The sequence below is a fragment of the Varroa destructor genome, unplaced genomic scaffold (assembly GCF_002443255.2).
Source record: "Varroa destructor unplaced genomic scaffold, Vdes_3.0 BEIS01000001.1, whole genome shotgun sequence".
Taxonomy (NCBI): Eukaryota; Metazoa; Arthropoda; class Arachnida; order Mesostigmata; family Varroidae; genus Varroa; species Varroa destructor.
The window spans coordinates 31,106,035-31,129,026 of record NW_019211454.1 but is presented as its reverse complement, the minus strand read 5'-3'; the positions used below and the strand labels follow the sequence as shown (position 1 = coordinate 31,129,026).

Sequence of the window (22,992 nt, the reverse complement as noted above, 5' to 3'; positions counted from 1 at the left end):
AGCTCCTTGTTCGGAGGTTGGCCTGTTGCACGGACAATTGTCTAGTTCACTTCAGATAGTTGGACTCTCTAAAATCTGTCTCGGATTCCTCGAATTCAGCGTGCGTTGCCCTGCACATGGCGCATGCCCCGTAGGTTTGACCGTGCAGTTATTTAATACTGTAATAATCCAACTGAGCGACTCTGCTGTTACACACTAAAGAATTATTGGCATAGTGAGAGCAATAAAGTGTTTATTTCGTCTGAACGTAGAACTGGAGCCTGGCGTACGCGATTTAATTGAAATTTACTTCATTTGTAAAGCGGCAGTTCCTTACTTCTAATTTAAAGAATAGATTAATGTTATTTACATCTACTAAGGCATATGTGCATAGTCTTCTGTTTCGACATTGTGTGTGCGTCTTATTTTCGATTAGAGAGAAGACATCTAGAACGATCTACGTAAAAATGAGCGCCACCCTTTAGGTTATTAATCTAATCATATATAACTAACACTGTGTATCTATTTCTCTATTGTCTTCTTTATTTGTTCCATCCAATTGTTCTCTTTTTAATACTTCTCTCTTTTAGTCAATGAATCATAATTCTAATTTAGACAAATTGGTCGTTTTCTACGATTTGATAACTGCTGAAAATTTCTCAACCGAGTGTTTCTATTGAAGAGTTACTTGTGCGAGCTTTCTGCAATGGTCGCAGTCTAACATAGTATCACATAGTTACAATGTTCGTTTGTTTTTCTATGTTTGTCCAATTTAGCAATGAAATGACGATTTTCGCGAAATTAGGCCATAAATCATAAAACAAAGGCCGCTATAGTGCGTTTTTCTCAAGTGTGCGAACACGTTTTTCGGCGAAGAAATTTTGTTTTTTTCCATCGAAGAGCATCATGCTGATTCTTGTTGATTTGCCAAATGGCTGAACCGTGGTCCATATTCCCCAATTGGATGAGTGCTTTTTTCAGGCGATATTGTTAGGCGAAGTGGGAAGACATTAGAATGGCAATAAAGTATAGAAATTACAAGAATACTTCAATGGGAGTTTGGCAGTAATCGTAAAGTAGTGAGGTCTCAGCTTAGCGTCGCATACACGGTCGAAGATTAACTTAGCATAAAATTGTCAACTCGGGTGCTTTGTTGAAGTTTGTCTGAGTAACTTTGGAGCTGAGCTAAGTTATTTTGCCAAATATATGTAGATGGAAAAATCGTAAATTGACCAGAACTAGCCTATAAGGGGTTAAAAGAGTGACTGTACCAAAGTGAAAATATCGGTGTAACAGAGTTTCAGATTAGATGTAACATGAATCAAATATTCATGGGACGATTCCAGCTTTACAACAGGGCTTGTCTGTCGCTATTAGACTGATTGAATGAGAATCATCGTGAGGGAATGGCTGTAGGATTGATGAGTAATTGCAACAGGATGATTGTTCATATGGCACTTCGCCTATAGTTTTCGTCAGCCAGGTGAGCAAATCAGATTACATTAATTAATCAACTACTACAACAAAGGCAAAGCTCGATAGGTACCTATAATTATGGGTGAAGTCTACAATTATTATATATACCACTTCATTTTTTCGAGTGTTATCAAAGAATACAATATGATTAGAAATACTGAAGAGCACTTGCATCTGATAAGGAACTAAAAGAACGGTCCTTGATTTAATACGGAAGCTCTGAAATTGAGACTAATTTTAGTTAATAAAACGATGTCGACGTTTAATATTTTGGTTCTTGGGCACGGAACGTGGACGTTTTCGTCTGACGTGTTTCTAAGGCGCTACTTAAGTAGAAATAGATATTTTAATGACTTACTTATATTTGTTGGAGGTGTCATTCTCGACGGTCATGTTCTTTATCGATATAATAATTACCATTTACCGCTATCACAGCTTTAATTTAGCTCCTAGGCCGCTCGCAGGTTCATTTCAAATGTTCTTTTTACGCTTCCCTTTTTACCCTTTCTCGATAGCACAGGCAAGCAGTCGACGCGATCATTGTTGGATTATTGTTTATCAGATCTAGGCTGTTCGGTCATCTGCACTTATCGCAGAACAGACTTGTGCTCAGAAACAGCCCAGCCTGCAGTTGTATGAGTTGGTGCACCACGTTATTGGAATACGTATGATTTTCCTTCAGACCTTCAGCGATTTACGGTCGTAGAATAGTTTGTAGAGTATGCAGATAAGCCTCTTCAGTGATGCGTTCGCTTCTCTGGAATAATGCGTGACGTCTCCTCGACTGGGCACTATACTCAGAACATGAATCTCGCTTCTACTTACAATATGCACAACCCTATTGATTGTCGCCAGCCTGCTATCATTTCTGCGGTTCATTTTTGCATAAAGAATAAAAAATTTCCCATTTAGGAAGAATCCAAGATAACCTGCTACTTCGTTCTCGAGAGAACTGAGTTGCAAGCATCACCGGCCAACCCTTTTGGTTTTATCGCGCTCAGAGGACATCGGCCGAACTTTTATGACGTATGACGTTTACTCAAGGTCTTTGTAATTTCCCCACCAAAACACTGACGCATACAGAACAATCGTTCTTTGACGGTATTTCGATTTCGGAGTCCACGCTGCCTTTTGTTGGTCGTGAACCTTTCGTTGTGTCGTACTGGAAGCTACTTGCGACGCAGTACACTGTCAATTTGAGGTAAATAACCGAATTTAAAATCTTGATGACGGCTTGTCCAGCGCATAAAGGTTGGATAACAGCTGATTCTGTCCGAAAAACGACGTACTATTATTTGCCATCGCGAGTCCGTCATTTTGTTGTGGAATGAATTGGCTCTCATCTGCTATCACGCGTAACAGGCGAACGCATGTCCGTTATAACAAAAAGCCCGCTAAATTTTGTCTCAATTTAGAAGCCGTATCCTGTATATATGTATATATGCATATATATATTTGCTTGTTACAAGTGAATCCGGCGGACTTCGTCATTTTTTACCTACGCGCCTCTAGCAGACGAAATTCTTTGCTAAATACTTCCGAATATCTAAAAACTCGTGCGTAAAATCTTGGTAAAGTTTATTACAAAAGAAATGAATTCAGAAGGAAAAATTTCTTTTACTCTCAAAAATCAACGCTTGGTGGTCAAGTATGAGCTCCTGGAAAGCCACAGCATCGCTAGAAATTCATCGAAAATTGGTAAGGACCTTAGCCAAGGAGGCCCTAAGGAAGAGCACCGTACGTAGTAACTGGTGTAAGTGTGTCGAAACAGAAATTAAAGTGTTGAAGGTTATCACATTTCGGGACATGAAGGATGAGAATGTATTGTTGCGGTTGAGTAAGTTTTTTTATGAGAGTAGGGCATTGGAACCTAGGGGCTCCGTCAGCCAAAATGGGCACTTAACAAGTAACGTGTTATGAAATTATTGCCTAATTGCTAAAACTACGAAAACTGAGTAAAAATTATCCCCGTAAATTGACTCCGGACAAGTTAGAAATGCCTATGGTGTATTCCACGTGCAGACTGCTGAGTTTCGAAAACCCGCCCAGAGCAAACGATTGCTATAGACGAGGCATGGTTCAATCTCTATGACCAGCCGAAGCGGGACCAGAAGAAATCATGACATCGCTTAAAGAGGTATGAGGTTCGGTGGCAATGTCGAATAAATTTGGGCGTAAGGTGATGGTAGTACTTGCAATGGACCTCAAGGGCATACCAGACTCCATCGTTATGCCACAACTATTTCCTGTATTAAGCGATAGAATATACAACATTGGCTTGAACCCGGCTATTTGATTACGGGGCCTTTCTGACACTAAAAAGATTAACTGATGGGCAGGCATATCCCACTACCGACTTACTTCGAAAAACTCTAGTTAAAGAGATCGCATGTCGGAATGCTGGCATAAGCGTATAAAAAAATAAACGAGAGTATCTCTAATACCCATAAAAAAAGACGTTACTTTAGTTCAACTAGTTCAAAAGTTACTCAGTATCAAAGTAAGCCGGATGCACATATAGTGACCTAATATATATATATATACATATATATAGGGTAGCCCAAAATTCTCCGAGCAATTGTGGTCATCATTTCACATAAGTTAAGGCAACAAATTTAACTGTACAACACCTTTGTAACAGGGGCACCCTACTGCAAGTATACACCATTACATTTTGATATTAGTCAGTAAAACCACTTGAATGACTATAATCGTCTTTTTTTATTCTACTGTAGACATAAGTTAGCGTTATGACGTTAGAGTAGTATTATGGGGGCTATAGGGGTGCTACTACGTTGCGCCTGTTACAGATCTGCTACACAACTAAGTACGCTTCTTATAGCCATAGTTTCCGCTTCTTATGCTACTTGGAGAGCTGCAAAATGAAAACCTTGTAACAGTCTAGAGACTTTTTTCAAACTGTGTTTAAATCTAAACCAAATCGTCTTGTAATAGTAGTAATATGTTGAATCCATAAATGAACTACTCTATGTTTGGTTTGTTGGAACGTTTTTTCTAACTTTCCCGCAGATGAATAGTCCGCCACTATTGCCAGGCAGCAATGAACTTCGCAGCCTGTTTTCGCCACAAGGATTATTGTATAGTCAGCAGGTTTCAGCGCGGAGCTGGTAAGTATTCTTTTGCCGATTTTGAATTTCATGTATTTTCTGAGTACTTTAGGTGCCCTGAGAATCTAACTAATCGTTTTGGATAATTTTTAACATAAGCACTTCGGAAGTTGATTGAAAGTAAGCAACCATACACAACGATAGGGCACACAACCTTTTTTTTTTTTTTTTTTTCTTATCGTTCTAAGTCTTTTCTATGACTTATCTCGATACTTTCAACAGGTTGAAAAGATGTTTTGATATATTCGTAAGAAGACAAGTATTCTAAAAACTGACTAAAAGTCTAGGCTTACAGCTGCGGTTTAGGCCCATGAGTACTTCTACTTTTATTTAACTTTTACTTTCAACTACTTGACTATATTATTTTTCCTGTTCTTCCTGTAGAGAGGACTCGACTCTCGCGATTTTAGCCAAACCGAACTGAAATTCTTCGTTTGCATAAAAAAGCTATACGCTTTCTGTAGTTGCGGGCCGATTGTTGTTTCCTTTCCCCAAGTGCCACTTGATGCTCTTTTATCTTGAGCTTGGCTTATGTTTACATCTTCCATTTCATGCTAGCTTTTGGTGCTGTATACTCTTGCTATAGCAGCAACAGAGGAATCAATGGACCGAGCTATTACTCGTTACTTCGTTTGTCTTTTATCTGCGTTTTAACAAATGGTAATTTTGCAATGTTCAATGAAATTACTCTTCCTGCTCCGTATTTCAAGCATTCTCAGAAAAAGCGCCTGCTCTCCGTTAGTCCTATTGACGACAGAAGAAATAAATTGAAAAGAAATCAAACGTCACCAACAGACAGACATGACGTACACAGCACGCAGACGCTGTCACGTTGATGCTCGCAGTTCCATCGTCCTGGTTGCGTAAGTAGTTCTCCTACATTAATATAATCCTTCTCATGGTTTATGTTTGTTGATATACCGCAAACGTTTGATCTTGACATCTCTAGTTTATTGGTCCATATGGAGTTGCGTTCGGGACCCACACTGCCGACAGGGTTATTGTGCTCGACATGTGAAAGAGATATAAACTACGAGACGCACGAGGATAGAATTATGGAGTGGCAGACACATTTTGATGTCAGCCCAAACAAACCATAAAAATACATACGGATACCAAAGGGGCCGATTTTTTGTAATAGGTACTTATTGTTTACGTACCTATCTCTGTTTGTATTTAAGTATGCTGATCATAATACCAGATATTAGATTAGGATTTTTCTCAACAGCCGCTTGTTTTTCAGGGAATTTTTAGACTATCTAGGATATTTTAAATCTTTATGTTAAACCTAGGGAATAAATTAGTAGTGGAAGTATAGTGACGACCCGATTAAATGCAGTATTTAGGATTTGTTACATATATCTTAGGTTCAATTCAGAGTCAACGAATCGACTTCAAAAATATACTGTTATCGATGTTATTATTGATAGATTTTCCACAGATTTGCACTTCGTAGTGCTGGATATATAATCACAAAAACCACTCTGGAGATATTTATATGAAGATCGTTTGGGTGTAATTTATTCAGCTACATTCGTTTTTGGTTTGTGTCTGGTACAAACCAACTATCTCATTATTGGTCTGATAGTATAATAGGTATTGTACTCGTTTATATACGTGGCAGTATACGAAATTACAAAATGTGTTAAAGTAAAGATTGTCCGTTATTTGCTTGGTTGAGCTAAGAAGTGAGTCGTCAAAAACCTTGTTTACGGCGTTGCGATCTCATTCAACGGTAATAATAGGAATGTCAGCGTCCGTCAATCATCCACTGACGTCGCACTGAATCCCAGCAGGAAATGGTTCTAAAATACATCGAGCAAAAAGTCATCTGGTAACATCATCTCAGATAGGAGCTCAACTCAGCTACCTTACGGAGCACCGCTTGAATGAAACAGTCGGGTTCTTCGAAAATGGCTATTTTCGTAATCCCTATGTCAGGAGTTTCCCATTTAGGGGTTTATTCGCTCAACTAAACAATATGAACGTAGACTAAGACATGCCTACTGAACACCATACGTCTAGTAGCGCCATTCGGTCGCAGATTTCAGGAAAAAAATGTCGGCATTACACTGTATCTGTTGTTACACTTTTGTTACAGTTTTGTTTGCACGAAACATCAGACAATTTATTACTATCCACAAATCGTCATCTGCTTTTTCCGAGCAGTTTATCACTTTTGTAAAGTTTTTTTTTATTGGATGCGTACGGCTTTCTTACACAACATAAGGCAGAACTGCGCATGCAACCCTCCTGGTTAACCCATCGCTGCTTAATAAGCGTCACACGTCAATCCGGCGTATGTGTGATCGAACGTAGCAGTAATAGCTGAATCGTCGTTGCCTGATCAGGCACTATTCGATCGTACAGATACGTCGGTTCTATTAGCAGGAAAACTCACGCCCACAACAGCGGGTTGCCAGAAACTGTTTCGTTTGTGCGTTCGCTTGTTTCAAGTCAGCTTATCAACTTTACGCTTCTACGAGCCTTGCTCTTTTTTCCGCCTGTCTGGACCCTCAAAGGCAAATGCTTGTTACAACTACCCCTACATTTTCTGTTACTTCTTGTGTCGTTCTTGCTGCTGGCAAAGGAACGTGGGGTCATCTTATCCTTTCAATACTTTGTCAACATATAGCGTACGAGGGAAAAGGGGCTGCTTTGCCGTTAGCCCCTTTCTAATGGCCACATGCACTTATACTAACATATAGTTGACTTACGTGAAAAATGGTAGCAGTGCGTCTATGTTAGTGCGTTGTTCTTATCGGTGTCCTTAACATTATGGTCTATAACTGCATTTATGAGCCTCATTGACCAATAGTTGATTCTATCCCCCAGCCCCAGCCCCACTCCCACCGTCTTTCCTGCTACTGCACTTACCGCAAGATATTAAAGATAGTCCGCAGGCAAACGTCGCTTCCAATGAAGTGTCTCAACGATGGATCGACACAAAAAGGTGGAGGCGGACGATCGTAGCGCCCATTTACCCGCGTTTGACGCTAGTGTGATGGCGGTGTGTCTTAATGTGTGCTGTCGGTTGATGTCTCGATCGATTCATAAAAGTATTCTTTTCCGACAGCTGACTCCACCCGCAACTGGCGCAGCTATCGCTGACAGGAGTATAAGTTATCGCCGCCTATCACTGTCCACTTCAAGGTAGTCAACGGATGCCCCATCTTGCGGCGGCTAGCTGACAGGCTGGCCAGCTTTCTGCGTAGTGAGATGATCATAGAGAGTGAATGGCAGAATGTGATGATAAGTGGAGGCGTAAAAGTCAATCACAGGGACGACGTTATGGCACAGCTGCTCTCAGCTCTCAAAGCATAGAGCGTTGTGTGTATACAGCATATGGGTAATCTATAAATAGCCTTCACACTTACATGCTTTTGCTACCATTTTTGGATTATTGCTTTAGGCATATTAGCGGTGGAGGGAATAGGATGGCAACGATCGTGGTAACTGACTGCCACCTTGGAGATCTCCATCCGCTCTGCTTCTGCTGATGTAGTGCATAGAATGGTACGAATAATAATAATAATGGTCATAGTAATTATAATCATACATAAAGTAACGTCCAGGCGGATAACTTGAGCGAGGTATGTGGAGTAATGGCTGTAACGGCCGTAGTAGATTCGCCGTGCTTAGAGTGTGCTGAAGTCTGCCCTTCAGACCCGGAGTAGCGGGTGCTCGGGGCTGACTGAAGCGGTATGGATAAGTTGTAAGAACAGTGGCTGGATCGAATGTTTAATGAGGGTAAGCGGAACAGGGTAAAAAACAATAAGAGAGTGAAGGTAAGCACGTTAGTGCATTTATGACGAGTGTGAACACGTTGTTGGTGGGGTCGTTATGGTTGTTTGTGGCGGTAACAGGTACGCCCTTAGAGGATCGTAATTGTAGGGATCGGCCAGGCTTATAGGGACACTTACAACTATTAGTTACAACATAAAATAATGTTTAAAGATGTTGCATACAACGCCTTGTGCTGATTCTAGGACACGGAAAAAAGTTGCGCACTTGGATGTGATGAAACACGCAAATATGTATCTTCTAATAAGTTTAAAAATTGCTAGATGTACTGCGATTAGTCAGTGTGTCGTTTGAGGCTCAAATTGTGGGATGAAAACTTTTCAGGCAATAGGACTACGGTGTATGGTGTTGGAACCGAAATATATACTTTCACTTTCTGATGTAAAATGAAAGAAGCTCTAGCATGGTATTTTAATATGTTGTGCGTTAAATCTAAAATTGATTCTTGTCTTTCTATAGGAAGATACATGGACCTAATACACACATATCGGCAACATATTGCGTATTGTCATTTCTTTGTAAGCATTCGATGAGAAAGTTCTGGCATTCAAAAAAACACGTGCTACCAAGAACTCTGAGCGTCAACTTCGTTCGACCCTTGTCCTGCTAACGTTGCTCCGGTTCCCGCGCGTCGGGACGACGATTTAACGACAAGTAGCATCCGTTCCTACGATATGATCGCAGACTAATCGAATAATATCACGAAGAGCTGCCTTGACGTTCGGTCGATTCCGTTTCTGCTGACGCTGGGACAGTTGACAAACGCTGCTGATTCCCGGCTACTCCTGTAGTTATCCCCGTATCTAACCCTGTTCTGTCGCAAACGATGACTACAGTCAGGCAAACTGGTACAACAAAAACAGTAATTTCTTATTGCGTTCTCTTCTTCGGGCGTATAGAAAATCCGTATTCAAGACTGTTATGGTGGTGATAGGTCCGTTCTTCCCGTTCGAGCGAAGGCGGTGAAGTTTTTTTAGGGGATTATCTGAGCAGTAACATCAGCAGCAGCGGCAGAAGCAGTCTGGTCCCAGGGATCAAAGATGCATTTTGTGGCATCAGGCTGCTCGCTTTCTGTAGTGCTGCAGCAGATGGAACGACTCTTGTATTGAGCTTTTGCATGTACGTAGGGCTTTACGAATGATGCGGGTCGCCATTGAAAGACAGCAGACATACAGTGATGTATTTTGCTGAAAAGCTCTTTGTTCGCTTTCAGCCTTAACGCCGTCTAAAGGGTGCCGTTGTCGACGACGTCATTAATTACTGTAGTTACTGTGCCAGTTTAAGACTGATAAATATAGCAAAACCAAGAATCTGCGGATACTGAATGCCAGCCTGCGTTAACCCTACAGTATCAGATTAAACTGATGTCTGAGTTGAAGATCATGTATATATGTCCCCGCGCCGCTTCTACAGCATTGATGACAAGTTTGTATGTCAAGACAAAAGACCTAAGTTGGATTGTTTCGTTCTTCTAATCGCTCACTGAGCTTTTCAAAGATTTCATATTAATTCAAAGTTAAAGCTAGTATGTATGCAAATGGTAAAATCGTTAGTAGTGTCCAAATCAAAGCTTTCAAAGTTGAGCTACTATGCTGACCGGGAAAAAGCGGTGACGCACGAAAACTAATAATTGAGTTCTATGGCTGGTTAATTAAAATTAGCCTTAAAGACTTTATTGCTTGGATAGCGGAAGCAGGTCCATTCTGATACTAGACATAGAAATAAAAAAGGGGTCACTTGCTAAAATGTTACGTTACAAAGCCAAAAAACAACTTTTCTAAAGACCCCTCGTCTTCCCGGTATCGATTATTAATAACTATGCTTCATTTAGACATCGCTCGTCGTCATTTCTACCGCCTGTTTTTATTATACTGCATCCACTTCCTGCGTATATCAATTTGTTGCGCGCGTTATTACTAAATGCAAAGGCCGTCGACCCGCAAAGTTAGGCGCCGTATATATATAATGAATATAATAAATATGAAACTATTAGTTATGTTCACAAAATAGAGATCAATGTTGCTGCACTGCTACTCTTCGTGTCTAACTTCAATGGAACCTGACCGATCGACTGACATTTTGATGACAGCGGCAAAATTTCACTCTGATCCGATCAGTTTAATTATTTCTAACGTATTCGATGTATTTTCACGGGTAAGGTCAATTAGGACCGAAACGAGCATGTGTTAAAGCTTTATCACAGAAACGAACTAATCGGACGTTAATAGATTTACTTACAAATGGTGATGAGGCGACTGCTCCCTCTTTTACTCTCTCTGCCTCTTACGATAACTTAAACTTTTATATAATATGTCCCCCCTAGTTCCGCCAGCAATAACATATTGTCAATAAAATAGCACGAACAATAATATTATTCGTAACGAACGTACCTTGCATGAGTTGAACGGAAACTTCATTTAATTATATACGCCAGATTCGATAACTTATCGTTTTTACGAATAAACGCCATAAAGTTGTATTAGTATTTACAATCGTACAGTATAATCTATACGCTTTGCGAAATGACTGTATATTCAACTAACTTTTGAATCTTCCTTGTAGAAGATGGCTAAACGCATGTAGAATCAATGTGCGAGGGATATGTAAACGGTTATATCTATTTTGAAGAGTCCAGCATTATTATGATAAGTTCGTCTATTTAAGGCTTAATTCGATGACGTAGCGGCATATATGTGCTTATCTACTCTTTGCAACCAGCTTGTATAGTAAATATCAGTAAGGAAGTGTTTTTTCCGCCAGAAACATATAATTTATCTTCTAAAGCAGAGGAAATGCGTAAAGCATGGCAAGCGTCCTTTCACCCAAGGTCTCGTTACTCAATAACCTTCATAGACGTGCTTTGAGTCTTCATCATTTACCCTCTGCATCATTTTCTTTTCACTTCTAGCTTTAGATGTTGTTTGGACCAATCAGGACCTGCATTTCCGACCTTGATAGTTGTTTTTGTAGCAAGATTCTATCGTATCATGACAAAATGACGTTTATCCACTAGCTGTGCATCCGAAAATCAATCCTTTTTTGCCTTCTCAGCCATGAAGTCGAAACTTCAAACGTTAAACTTAAACGTGCGGACATCGATCGAAACGTAAAAATGAGACCCACACATTTCCAACCCAGTGATCTGGTGGCCACTTGATGTAGTCGAACGTGAAACGCACAGATAAGCGTCCATTGACCGGGTCAATGGCGGTCTCCATCGGCGACTCTGACGTCATGACAGTTTCTTCTCTGCTTTGGATTTGGATGAGCCGAATACTAGGTGAGATAGTTGCACCTATAGGTAACGAAGGCATGCTTTGAACGCTCTAAAAGACAATGAATGCTCTTTCTCTTTACGCGCAACAATTGTTAACTCGATGTGTAATTGATCACTTTTTATAGCACTATTAGAAGCTACCTTTGGCTGCATTAGTGGCAGCATTACCGCATATGGGGACAATATATCGATTTCGATATCGCCCTGTTTCTAACTCTGTTTTTTGAAATACTGTATGTTATATAGATGTGAATGGCAATAATATTTCTCCCATCCATTGTTCCTCAACGATAATCGAGGACCAGAGGCGGTCCTTCACTATTGGATTGAAACGGATAAACATAACGGTTTTTCAATATCTGCGGCAGGAGTACAACGCATAGTGCGAGTCGCGTGCTCCGCCTTAACGACTGCAACGACGTACGTTCGGAAACTAGATACAGAACTTAAGTAAACAAATAAGTTTACTGATATTCAAATTTCGCGGTTAATCAAACGGACAAGCATAATAACACATATTATGAAGCGCTTTGAAACAGCAACTTTGCTCGCAATCGGTGTCCATTGCGGGTCAGGTCTTCGGCGGATTTCGTAACCTAAAAGCTGACTTCGTAAGGTTATAGTAAATAAATATATCTCTAAATGACGCATCTACGATCCAGTCACTACCTTACAAATGGTCCATCTTTGACATACTCATATCTTCACAAGAATGTCAGACGTTCGGCAAATATTCAGGTAACGGAAGACTAAAATTTAGAAAGTACTCCATTCAGGTGATGTAGTAGCTATTGTTTTTCGGGCTAACTCGGATCCTTTTTTAACCGTTCATTAAATTCAAATGTGAAAGGTATCTATTATCAGCTTCTTTCAAAATCTCGTTAATTATCGCCTAGCATCCCATAGCACGTTCTGTTACAGATAAACAACTACGTCTTGTAAGATAAATTTTTAAGTAGAATATTGTTGTAAATGTAAGCCTGTTGTTAAAAAAAAACCCACGTTAGTTTTTGAGTTGTAATAAATTTCGGTAAACGAAGAGTTTTCCCTAATGTAACCAGAAGGCGCTGATATTCAATTACAGGTAAAGCTTCCCATTTTACTGATAGAAGTACATTTTTTATGAAAAAAAAAATGTTGGCTATGTTAGTTACCTACGGAAATATGTCACTATGTCTCGATGAAGCCAGCTTAACAAACTAACTGCCTGTAATAAGTAAACAATAGATTTTTTTAGCTTTAAGATTTGATTATCTAAAAGGAGGAGACCTAAAAGTATTTGCTTAGGATTCTGTTCTCTCATTTGATATCATGCGGGGTAGGTATACGAAACACAAATATACATTTGAGTTATGTAAGCTATAACGTACACGTTTTCTAGAATATCTAGGATTTCTAGCTGTTATAGGTTATGTCAGCGGGGGGGATTCGCGTCAATAGAAGCAAATGGAGTTGTATAAATGAGATCCTCCATATGTGCTTGTACTTATTAGGCTTAATGAACGATATTCATTTCGTGGCTTGACACGGCTCGCTCTCATAAGTTGAATCTTATTCAACGGAGTATCGACATCCTCGAAGAGACGTATCACTTGCGATCAAGCCCGTGTTATGGCTACAAATCTCTATTTAGAGACCAGAAGACCATCTTACTGAATCCTAGCAGGATAATCGGTTGTGTCGAAAGAATGGTACGTTACAATTCCCCCCAACTGAAACTTTGTTTCAACAGTTTGCCTGTCACATTAACATCTGGACATTCATCAACCGAGTAAAAAGAGGTAGAGTTTCACACAGATACTTTTAGATATTCGGCCATAATATTTTTAAGCAGTTTTATGAACCTGTTTAATGCTTCATCCAATTGCTTGACCTATAAATTGGCAACAAGGGAGCGGACAGACACCCTTCCCACTTGGTATAGTTTCACTTGTATAATCGAAGCAGATTTGCCACATAATAACATGTTTCCCGAAGCGGTATCTTTCAAGTTATTTTTTTAAATCATATCACCTTTTAGTAGTAAACTGGATACCAGCGTCCCATGATCTGACCAGAATGAGCCGTTCGTTTATTGGGTTTTATCAGTCCGATACAAAATTTCTCTCTGTAAGCACTGTTATAAAAACGTGAGTCCATATGTACTATTGAAATGTCGAGTATTCGTCTCAGCCTTTGCTGTATTTCTATACAAAAATAAGAGACACCATCGTCTTCTGTTCCAGTGCTGTGTACCACAGCCATCGGCTGAGCGTGATGCGGATATCTTCTCAGGAATAAAAGATAATATTAGGGCATCTAAAAAGAACAAGTAGGTAGCTAAATAGCACACAGATCCAAGAAAGAAAACCGATTTGGAGGTTTTTAATTAACAGCGTCTCGAACTTGAGCAACTTCGGTCTTTTTCCCGCCCAGTGCAAAAGGAATATTTCAGGGCGCGTGCAGCGTTGTCTAGATGGTCCGTGCAGATTTTGTGAATGACTCTCATAAAAACGCTCCTTAATACATTATTACCTTTAAAGCGTAGCCATAATGAACCCAAATCTCGTCCCGCACTTCTTGAACGTTTCTATTTTGACCCAATATCATTGTTTTGCCATCTGTGGAACAAATTGCTTTGTATTTTCAACGATCTGTCTGTTATGAGAAGACATACTCTGCTTGTTGTGCAGTGCCGCTATTTGAAAATAACTCAAGCTTGTAAACAGGTAGATAGATGCATTCACAGTTAAACCTAATATAAAATCGATTTATGCACTGCTACCTATACATCATATAAGCTAATACATACAGTATGGAGTTACATAGCTAAATGCGGTACTGAACTTTGTTTCTTTGTCCAAAATGCCTGTATCGAGGACGGCCTTCATAAGGGCCTCTGAACTTTTCACTAATTTTCTAGAACCTATGGTTGCCCATCGCTCAGTGGCAAAGATTAGCCAGCTGTGCTAGGTTAGGTTTCAAATGGGGGACTCGACTAGCAGGATATATACATGTGTTGTGGTAGTCAACGGGCCAGGAAATTTTAGCCATAAAATTGCTAACGGCCCAACACCGTGTTGCAACGAGAGGAGCGCCAATGATAGCAGGGCGTTACAATGTAGCCGAAGCGAAAGCCATAGATGTAAAAAAGGCCAACATAAGTTTTCGAGTATACACTGGGATAAAGTGTTTGCTGGTTTTTTTTTTTTTATTTATGTACTATCCACCCTCGACGTAGCGTCTCGCATACTTGAAAGGAACGCAAGCGGTGATCCCCTGTATTGTGCCCTAGGCGGTAATTACGATAGGAAATATTATCGGCACAACGTCTCCATAAATTCAACAAATAAAGAGGTTCAAGCAGACGACAAATGACATAACAGATTGTCCATTCGCGTCTTCCGGTCCCAGCGGTTTACGATAAAAGAATAAGTACGCGAACAAGAAACGCACTGAGAGAGGCAGATAAATCAGCGCAAAAGTCGGAAAGACGTTATAAAGAGCTGGTAACATGGATTTTAAAGGGTAAATGGAAGGGCATCAAAGTACACGATAGGTAGAATATACTCTAACGTCAAATCAAATCAGTGGAGCTGCTACACGACCCGGGTGAAAGTACGAGGCTTTTTTCAACAATCGTCTCATTCATTATACAAAAAAACGTTGACGCTAGTTAATTTGAATTTTTCGGCACTCTCACTCGAGTTGGTCAAATTTTAGGATAAATTGTACCTATAACAATAAACGTGTGACCGATTAGTTCATAGATAACTTGTCCATTTCTTTCAATCTTTCCTTTTGTTGTCCGCGAAAACAGCGACTAAATGTTACAACGTAGACGATGGACGCGCCCAGTGCATCGAATGCGCTCTTATCGCTAAAAGCTTTTAAAGCTCCATTAAAAGCCGCGGTAAACACGCCGTTTATATCTTATTGGCGCTTACATACATATAGCACACGATGCCATCTTGACAGAAATCCAAGCAATAATCCAGTGCGGTACCTCACCATGCTCTGTACAACTCAGAAAACTGTGACAAGTAAGTGTATTTAAAGGAATGGCCGCTTAAAACATGTCCGGTTATCAGAATGTATTATTTTTAAGCAAATGTAAACAATGTGGAACGGCGCTGTTTGTTTAAAACGTCAAGAGCCCAACAAATAAAACTGCGTCATAATATGGTTCAGTATAGTAAAATACGAAGGAAGATGCGTAGTTCATGACATTTATACGATAGGTATCGTAGATGGCGCTAATGAGCTGCGTACGCCTAGCGTAAATAGGTAAAGTGGTCTTTTGTGAAATTTCTATTAATACGGTAAGAGGTAACAACACGAACGATCAGTGGACCACCACTTTAAATTCGTTTTCATTAATAAAATCTACCGCGTTGGTGAGGTCATCGTATGCTAAGCTCATGATATGGGTTGTAATATGACTAATGATACTTTCAGTTTATAAGTCACGAGCCGTTTTATCGAGGCCCACGTCGCCGATGTGGCAACCGATAGTCAAGCCAATTGTACTGTGACCAGCCTGATCACTCGACGTCTCATTAACGTTATCATTGTAACTGCTTCTGATGATACGTTGCGGCTAGTCATATCTCTTAGTCGTGAACTATGGTGACTGTGACGAAGCAACGACCGGCAAATACCCCACTGTGCCGTCTAAAGCTGACGAGTGACTGGCTCGAGATAAATCAATACAAAGTCTGTTCATGTCTCTATTATCATTATAATTATAACAATGATCATAATAACGGGTGACGCTTTATGAGAACGTATCGTTAATTATAGAGTCTAGAGTTCCTGCTCAATGCTGAGTTTGTGCGTTGCCGAAATGGAATAGGTTGAGCTGTACACGGATCGGCAAAGGCCCGCTTGCCTATTGCGAGCAGAATAAACAAGTATTGTGCTCGGCAGGGCTAGATAATATAGTATGCTCCCTCATACAATACACTTACTGACGATCGGCTGAGATAAACCTGGACATACGGATATTATCTGCGGATAATATTGGGCTTTTTCACATCAGTATGCTTAGATTGCGAGTGCCGAACGCGATAGTACGATGCAGTCGATGTTGCGTTGTTAAATGTAAGCCAAAATACAGTATATAAATATAACGGTACAGTTACAGAAACGGTTTGTCCTATGGCTTTACAGGGGTTGTACTTAGATGATCGTTGCAATAGCCATAGTTGGCAGGGGTGTATCAGTTGTCGAATCTACACGGAATGCATACTTTGCCTTTGGTTGAGTCTCTTGTAGAAATTAGCCCAAATGCAAGATAAAATACGGACAGTAGTGTCTAAGAAACATATAACTGACGCGTCTAATGAATTTCATCAACAATGGGCGTGAAACACCGACTGGGATTGATGCCTTCGATTTTACGTTCTTCGCTGATTTCATACGCGATACTCGCAGCTGACAGACCCGTTAAGACCTCATGTCTCCCGTATTTCCATGGCTCCATAGAACAAGCGACTCACACCCCAGCCGTTGTTCGCCCTAAGCAGCATTCGCTCTCGACTGTTACAATTTACAATGGTTATTTTTGACGGAAGCTGTGCAGACAACGTGGAGTTAGTTAGGTACGTCCTGATTCCGACTCTTCTGATTCACAAGCCCATTCGGTTACGGCGGCCGCTAGTATTGACACGTTACCAACGGCTGGAAGGTGGTTCGTTGTAGAACTATGCCTGGCAGTCTGTCTATCTAGAGATATGACGAGCTTTTCAACCCTACCACGAAGAGTCCTGTTTGCGAAATCGTGTTCCAGAACGACGCCAGTAGCATCAGTTAGACGACAACAGGGGCGCGCGAACGAATGACCCGTCGTCATTATCGCTACCCACATTATCATGAAATCATCAATTTAACATCTCGTTCGAACAAAACAAAGAGGTCACAGGGCTTAGGAAAGCGAGCCTCCCGGTAAAGTATTAAGTATATTCAAGCAGCGACATGATTTCGGTTAATGTCCTATCGACGTTTTGTTGTTATTGAAGTACATGATGTTGATAAATTGAACAGGGCAGGAGAATATTACGTGTTCATCAGCAGGTACGGCGACGATAGAGAGGACCGGTGGCGGCAAATTAGAAGAAGAATGAAGATGGAAAAAGTAGGAGCCGTTAACATAAACGGTAATATTGAACGTTTCAATCCTGGCCATTCTGATTTTGGCGAGCAATGAAAATTGTAACATTGTACAGCTGTTGCCGGCGCACAACAATTGTCACTGTACAAAATCAGTAATGTAGAAATCTATACTACGTTACCTTTGTGTAACGGCCTTTGTCGAGTAAATGGCTCCAAGTGTTTCGTGCCTTTGCCTATTTCACGATTGCAAGCCTGCAAAGGCCATATTTGAATTCAGCTGTATCAGGGTGTTATTCATAACAGGAAAAAAAAGCCTACATACTTTTCTAGATTTGTACTCTTTAGATAAGTTTCGATTTCATAGCATTAGACATGAGCGTTTCAATGGGGCGACGTTTCAATGGGGCGATGTCGACAAAGTCATTATTCGATACCATCTGCTTCCTTCTCATGGTGTAAGTAGTGATCACTATGTTCATCCATGCACATTTTAATTAGATTATAGCATTGTTCCGCTATTTCATTATCGATATTAATATGTTTAATACACATATATTGCACCACGGTGGCAAGATGGCTTCTTTCGAGGAGAAGCTTATTCGCGGATACGAGTCGATACAACGCCAATGGCCTTCAGACAATTTCGAAAAAGAGCAATTCAAAGGGTTGAAATTATGCAATGTGAGCACAAATACACACACACAACCAAACTGGCAAGCAGACAGACAGTCGCTTCTGGACTCGATGGTCGGGCCAAGTAAACATTGAACCATTTACTAAGTCTACAACAATGGCGGATGCAACCTTCCATCGGGTGACTTTGAATATTTGCTGCTGCTGCTGCTGCTGCAAATGCTACCATGAACAAAGAAGGGCTATAGCATCGATTTATCGGTAGAGGAAACTCCAGCTTATATCATGATTTCATTATATACGAGCCCAGCAAAAGTAGTGGTGGTGAAAAAGTTGCCTGGAAACTGAACACGGATGCTAACGCCCAAAACTTCAAGCGCACGGGTTCCCGTCTTGCATACACGCGTACCCCTGTTCGTATCCGTTCACTCGCCCATTTTGCTCTCGTTCACAATGTAAGATATTGATTTGGCATACCATCTAGGCGAACCGCTGACCCTAGGATATGTACACGTAGAAAGATGTACGGTAGATAACGCTCGAGATGCAAATAACGTAAAGCCAAAAAAACAACGAGGGCGGGTAAATGCAAGCGATTACAGCCGATGGGCATCACGTCCATCCGAGAAGAGGGCACACACAAATATTTATTTATTGTGTGCCGTAGTCGAGGGTAGGCATTATCTCGTGCAGTAACACAGAGAAGTAAGCCATCGAACTTATTTAGCACAATACTACATACATAAGTCGGTTGCAGCACGCGAATTCAAACGAACGTGCAAGCTTTAAACTACAGCGGTCGGCGAGCTCTTACGCCTTTTTATCCTTACTCAGACAAAGCTAAATCACAAAAACTTTTTTCCAAAGCAGCACCTCTTCTTGTTTTTGTTACGTAGACGACATGTCATAGCTAAATATAGCACTGTGTAATAATTTAATGAATAGGCATAGTGACGATAATCAAAATTTAAATATAATAATAAAGATAATCAAAATAGGCAAAAACAGAGTCGCCTAAGATGTAGTCAGTGTATCCTGCAGAAATTTTTCCATACTTCGATTTGAGGGGCTGATCTGACTTTTAAAAAACGTCTCTAGCGATTTGTGTCATCTCTTACAACTAGGCTTGACATGACAAAAAGACACTATCATGACAACGACGTGTCTGGAAAAAACTGAATTTCTGTATATCAACAGAGCAAAACTTCCTTCAAAATTCCAATATAAGTAAGGAGAAAATAGAACCTTTTTATTTTCCTACTTTTTTTCTACTACTTAATTTCCCTACTTACGATTAAGAATTTATGGAATATCTAATTGTAAGCAATGCATATCTTTGACAGTTTTTATTGATTTCGACAAATCCCAGTTTTCCGTCACACATGGTTCAAGTCATCTCATCTCGCACCGTTTGCTGGCTTATTTTCTCGAACAGCCAAATGTTTACGTCAGAATTAGGAAATTAAAGGTTTATTCTACGAGAACTCAATAACCGCAAGTGGATCTGTTAACGGATGGTTTAACAGCAATGAGAGTACGGGATAATTGACATATGGAAATGGAACGCCGGTCAGAGACACTAGATGAGTAAGACACAATAGCAAAATCTCGGAGTCAGAGTACTTGAACGATCAGAGCGGAATGAGGAAGTTGCTGCCACAGAGCGATAGAAACATGCAATAAAGTAACGGAATAATCTAAAAAATGCACCCGGTTTCATAAAACAGGACGACCAAGAGAACCGCAACGAGAAGAGTGCATTATGAAAAAAAAAACAGGATAGTCACGAAGGAACGAAGTAGGCACCGCAATAAAACAATTGCAACGAGTTTAGGTTGAGAAGCAGGCCTTAGGCTGCATAGGTCTGCACGCGCTTCGAATTCGATTCGGAAACTAACAACATCGTCTTGGGTATGAATAGGCCCATAAGCCTTGTTATGTATAGGTGAAAAATGACCGAGCGTTGTGCATGGGCATTGCCGCTTTTTAGCATACACCTCAAGTGGCCACAGCCGCTAGGCTATATATTATATAAATACTGAAACATATATATATATATATATTTTTTTTTTCCGGATTGCTCTAATATCTGCCGAAATTCTCCGGAAGATGCTAGAAATAATATAAATATTTGCTGAATTTATGCTCACTAATAAATCTAACATAAGAAAAACTGTTTAACATTTATCGTTTATTCTGTATATGTAGAAAGCAATTCTCTCGATTATAGCTAGAGTGGGTGTTTCGATCTTCTTTTCAGAGATATACTTTCTACGTATTGTGAGACATTTACTGTTTTCAACATTTATTTATGTTTAGTCTCTTGACAGGCAAAACTGCTATACCAAACTAAGCGGATTATTTAGCTTGTTTACCTCTCAAGTATCGGTCGATACGATGCACGATCTGATTCATCTTTATTAAAGTATGATCGGCAAAAGTGTAATAATTAGAATGCCCACCCCGCGACTAGCATGAGTTTGTTTTCATATCCAAAACCTCGTTCTTGTAGCACCGAAAATGGCAGTGAGGATAGCAGTGTCGATGTTACACCCAGCCCATATAATACCATCACCGTTTACCTTGAAATAACGTAAATTTCGCAATGAAGCTACGTTCAAAAAGCCACAGATGAATCTAGAAATATCAGTTCGTTGCAGGAACAAACACTCTCGAAATCGGCGCCAGCGTAATGTTAAGAAAAAAAAAAGGCCTCTACTACATCTTTTTATTGACATTATTTATCATTGCGTTCTGCGCTGCGTGGACGACAATACGTTTCTCTTTACACTAAAAACATTGCTTTGTTTATGTCGATGCTGAGCTGCACCGGGCTTGGAGCTAAGACCAGCGACTGCTCCAGATCATACCTAAGCAACAGTACGAAACAGACATATATAGTAGTAATAAATTTTGAACGACACGCAACGACGAAAATAGCTTTCCTTTGTTGAGCCTGCGCCCATCGATTTAGTTTATGCCGTTGTCATTGCATTTCTGCACGTACACTATGCAGTAACGATAGACGTTTTACGTTGTGCAAGGTCTTCTCGGCCATTTTTTTGCCCCTCGCTGCGGACTCTTTGCCCAGGTGTAGTTTGCGAGTTCCTAACAAAGGCAAAAGCTAAACGATTAACTGCATCACGGTGTTCTGCGGTGTACCGATGCTGCTGCTGCTGTGACTGTATGAACTATTGTGCCATAGGTACCTATTATCTATAAAAGCGAAAGCGTATCTAAGCGTGGATTTACTATACTGTATGATTTTGACAAGTCTTCATTGACGCTTGAGCAGAAGATTTGTGAAGACTGAAAATATGTCGCTAGTATTTCCGATTGTTCTTAAAACCGAGGTCTTATGCGAACGCTCTCTAGCCAGTGTGTGTGTGATAGCATTTCATACTACGGTGCTAGATTCACGTTAGTGTAATGCGTATGCACGCCATTCCTAATTGGCCTAATTATCATAATCATTATAGCCATCACTGCTATTTTCACTATATAATATGACAAATAAACGGCCTTAACTGACAAAGCAGAAAGGATCGAGCAGCACCCGCTACCGCCGCTGTTAATTCTAGTGCTATTACAGCAGTGACGACAACGACGCTACTAGGACGATTTAAATAACCAAGGAGAACTATCATCCCATGCTAGACCGCTTGTACTCGCTACACACTGCCTTTGAACTTACCACTTTGAACTTACTTAACACTAGGCATAAAAGTGGAAAATGACGATACTCAGCAGTCGACGATTCCCCTCCTTCTTCCTCATCACCATACCATTATCATACGAGTCATCGCCGTCATTATCGGCGTCACCGTCGTCGCCATTATCGCCGCCGCCATCAGCAGCAGCACCAATATCTCATTGGTTGATGTATTTCTACTCATTGTGTGTTTGTGAGTCTGCGTGTCTCTGTTGTCTGTATGAGTGCACATTTGTCTCTGTTTTGATGATCGCTTCCCGCTTCTTTTCGCTACTTTTCATTGGCCACCTCGCTCCCCCTGGCAGAAGACAGACAGGAAAGCACACAACTGGGTTCGCTGAACTTAACCTCTAACGCTACCCATACGATGGCCGCTGCCGTCTTCGCTGTTGCTTTTGCTGGCCCAGGTTTGTTAGCGGGCAAATGAGATACGCGAAAAATTACTGAACTCACTCAGCATGTGACATTTTTGGCGCGTCGTTTGTTCGCTCATTTGTTTCGAGCTACTATGACAATTAAGGCGGCAGCGGCTGGCTGCTCCATTCTGTCTTAGCGGTAAATGGCCGTGAAGGTGGTGGCCGCCGTCGCAGCAGCGACTCCGGCTACGGAATAAGTCGAGACTTGACGAGAAGGGACAATTTATTGTGACAGTTTTGTGATTTTTTTGTTACTTTCGGACGATTAGATAAGAACAAAGGCGGACAGAGCAGACGCTGTGGATGGCGGACGCAGCGACACGGCACACAAAAACAGAGGAGATGAAAGCTCACTGAGTGCGCACACTATTTTATAGTAGAATAATTTATGCAGTCTACGTACTCGTGGGCTTGCGTATAGAAACTAGACTGGCTGAACTGGATTAAGAGCAATAAATAAGTAAGAAAGCGAAA

The 22,992-nt window shown here is 40.6% G+C and overlaps 1 protein-coding gene and 1 long non-coding RNA gene across 3 annotated transcripts in view; one reads left to right on the top strand and one right to left on the bottom strand.

Moving 5' to 3' along the window:
- The window catches only part of ec (ubiquitin specific peptidase echinus), a 201,708-nt gene that overhangs the window by 150,507 nt on the left and 28,209 nt on the right, over positions 1-22,992 (bottom strand). The window lies entirely within an intron of this gene.
- LOC147758512 (uncharacterized) lies at positions 6,085-12,726 on the top strand. The gene is made up of 3 exons (XR_015326856.1): positions 6,085-9,249; positions 11,439-11,667; positions 11,911-12,726. It is a non-coding gene; the product is annotated as an uncharacterized LOC147758512 (long non-coding RNA).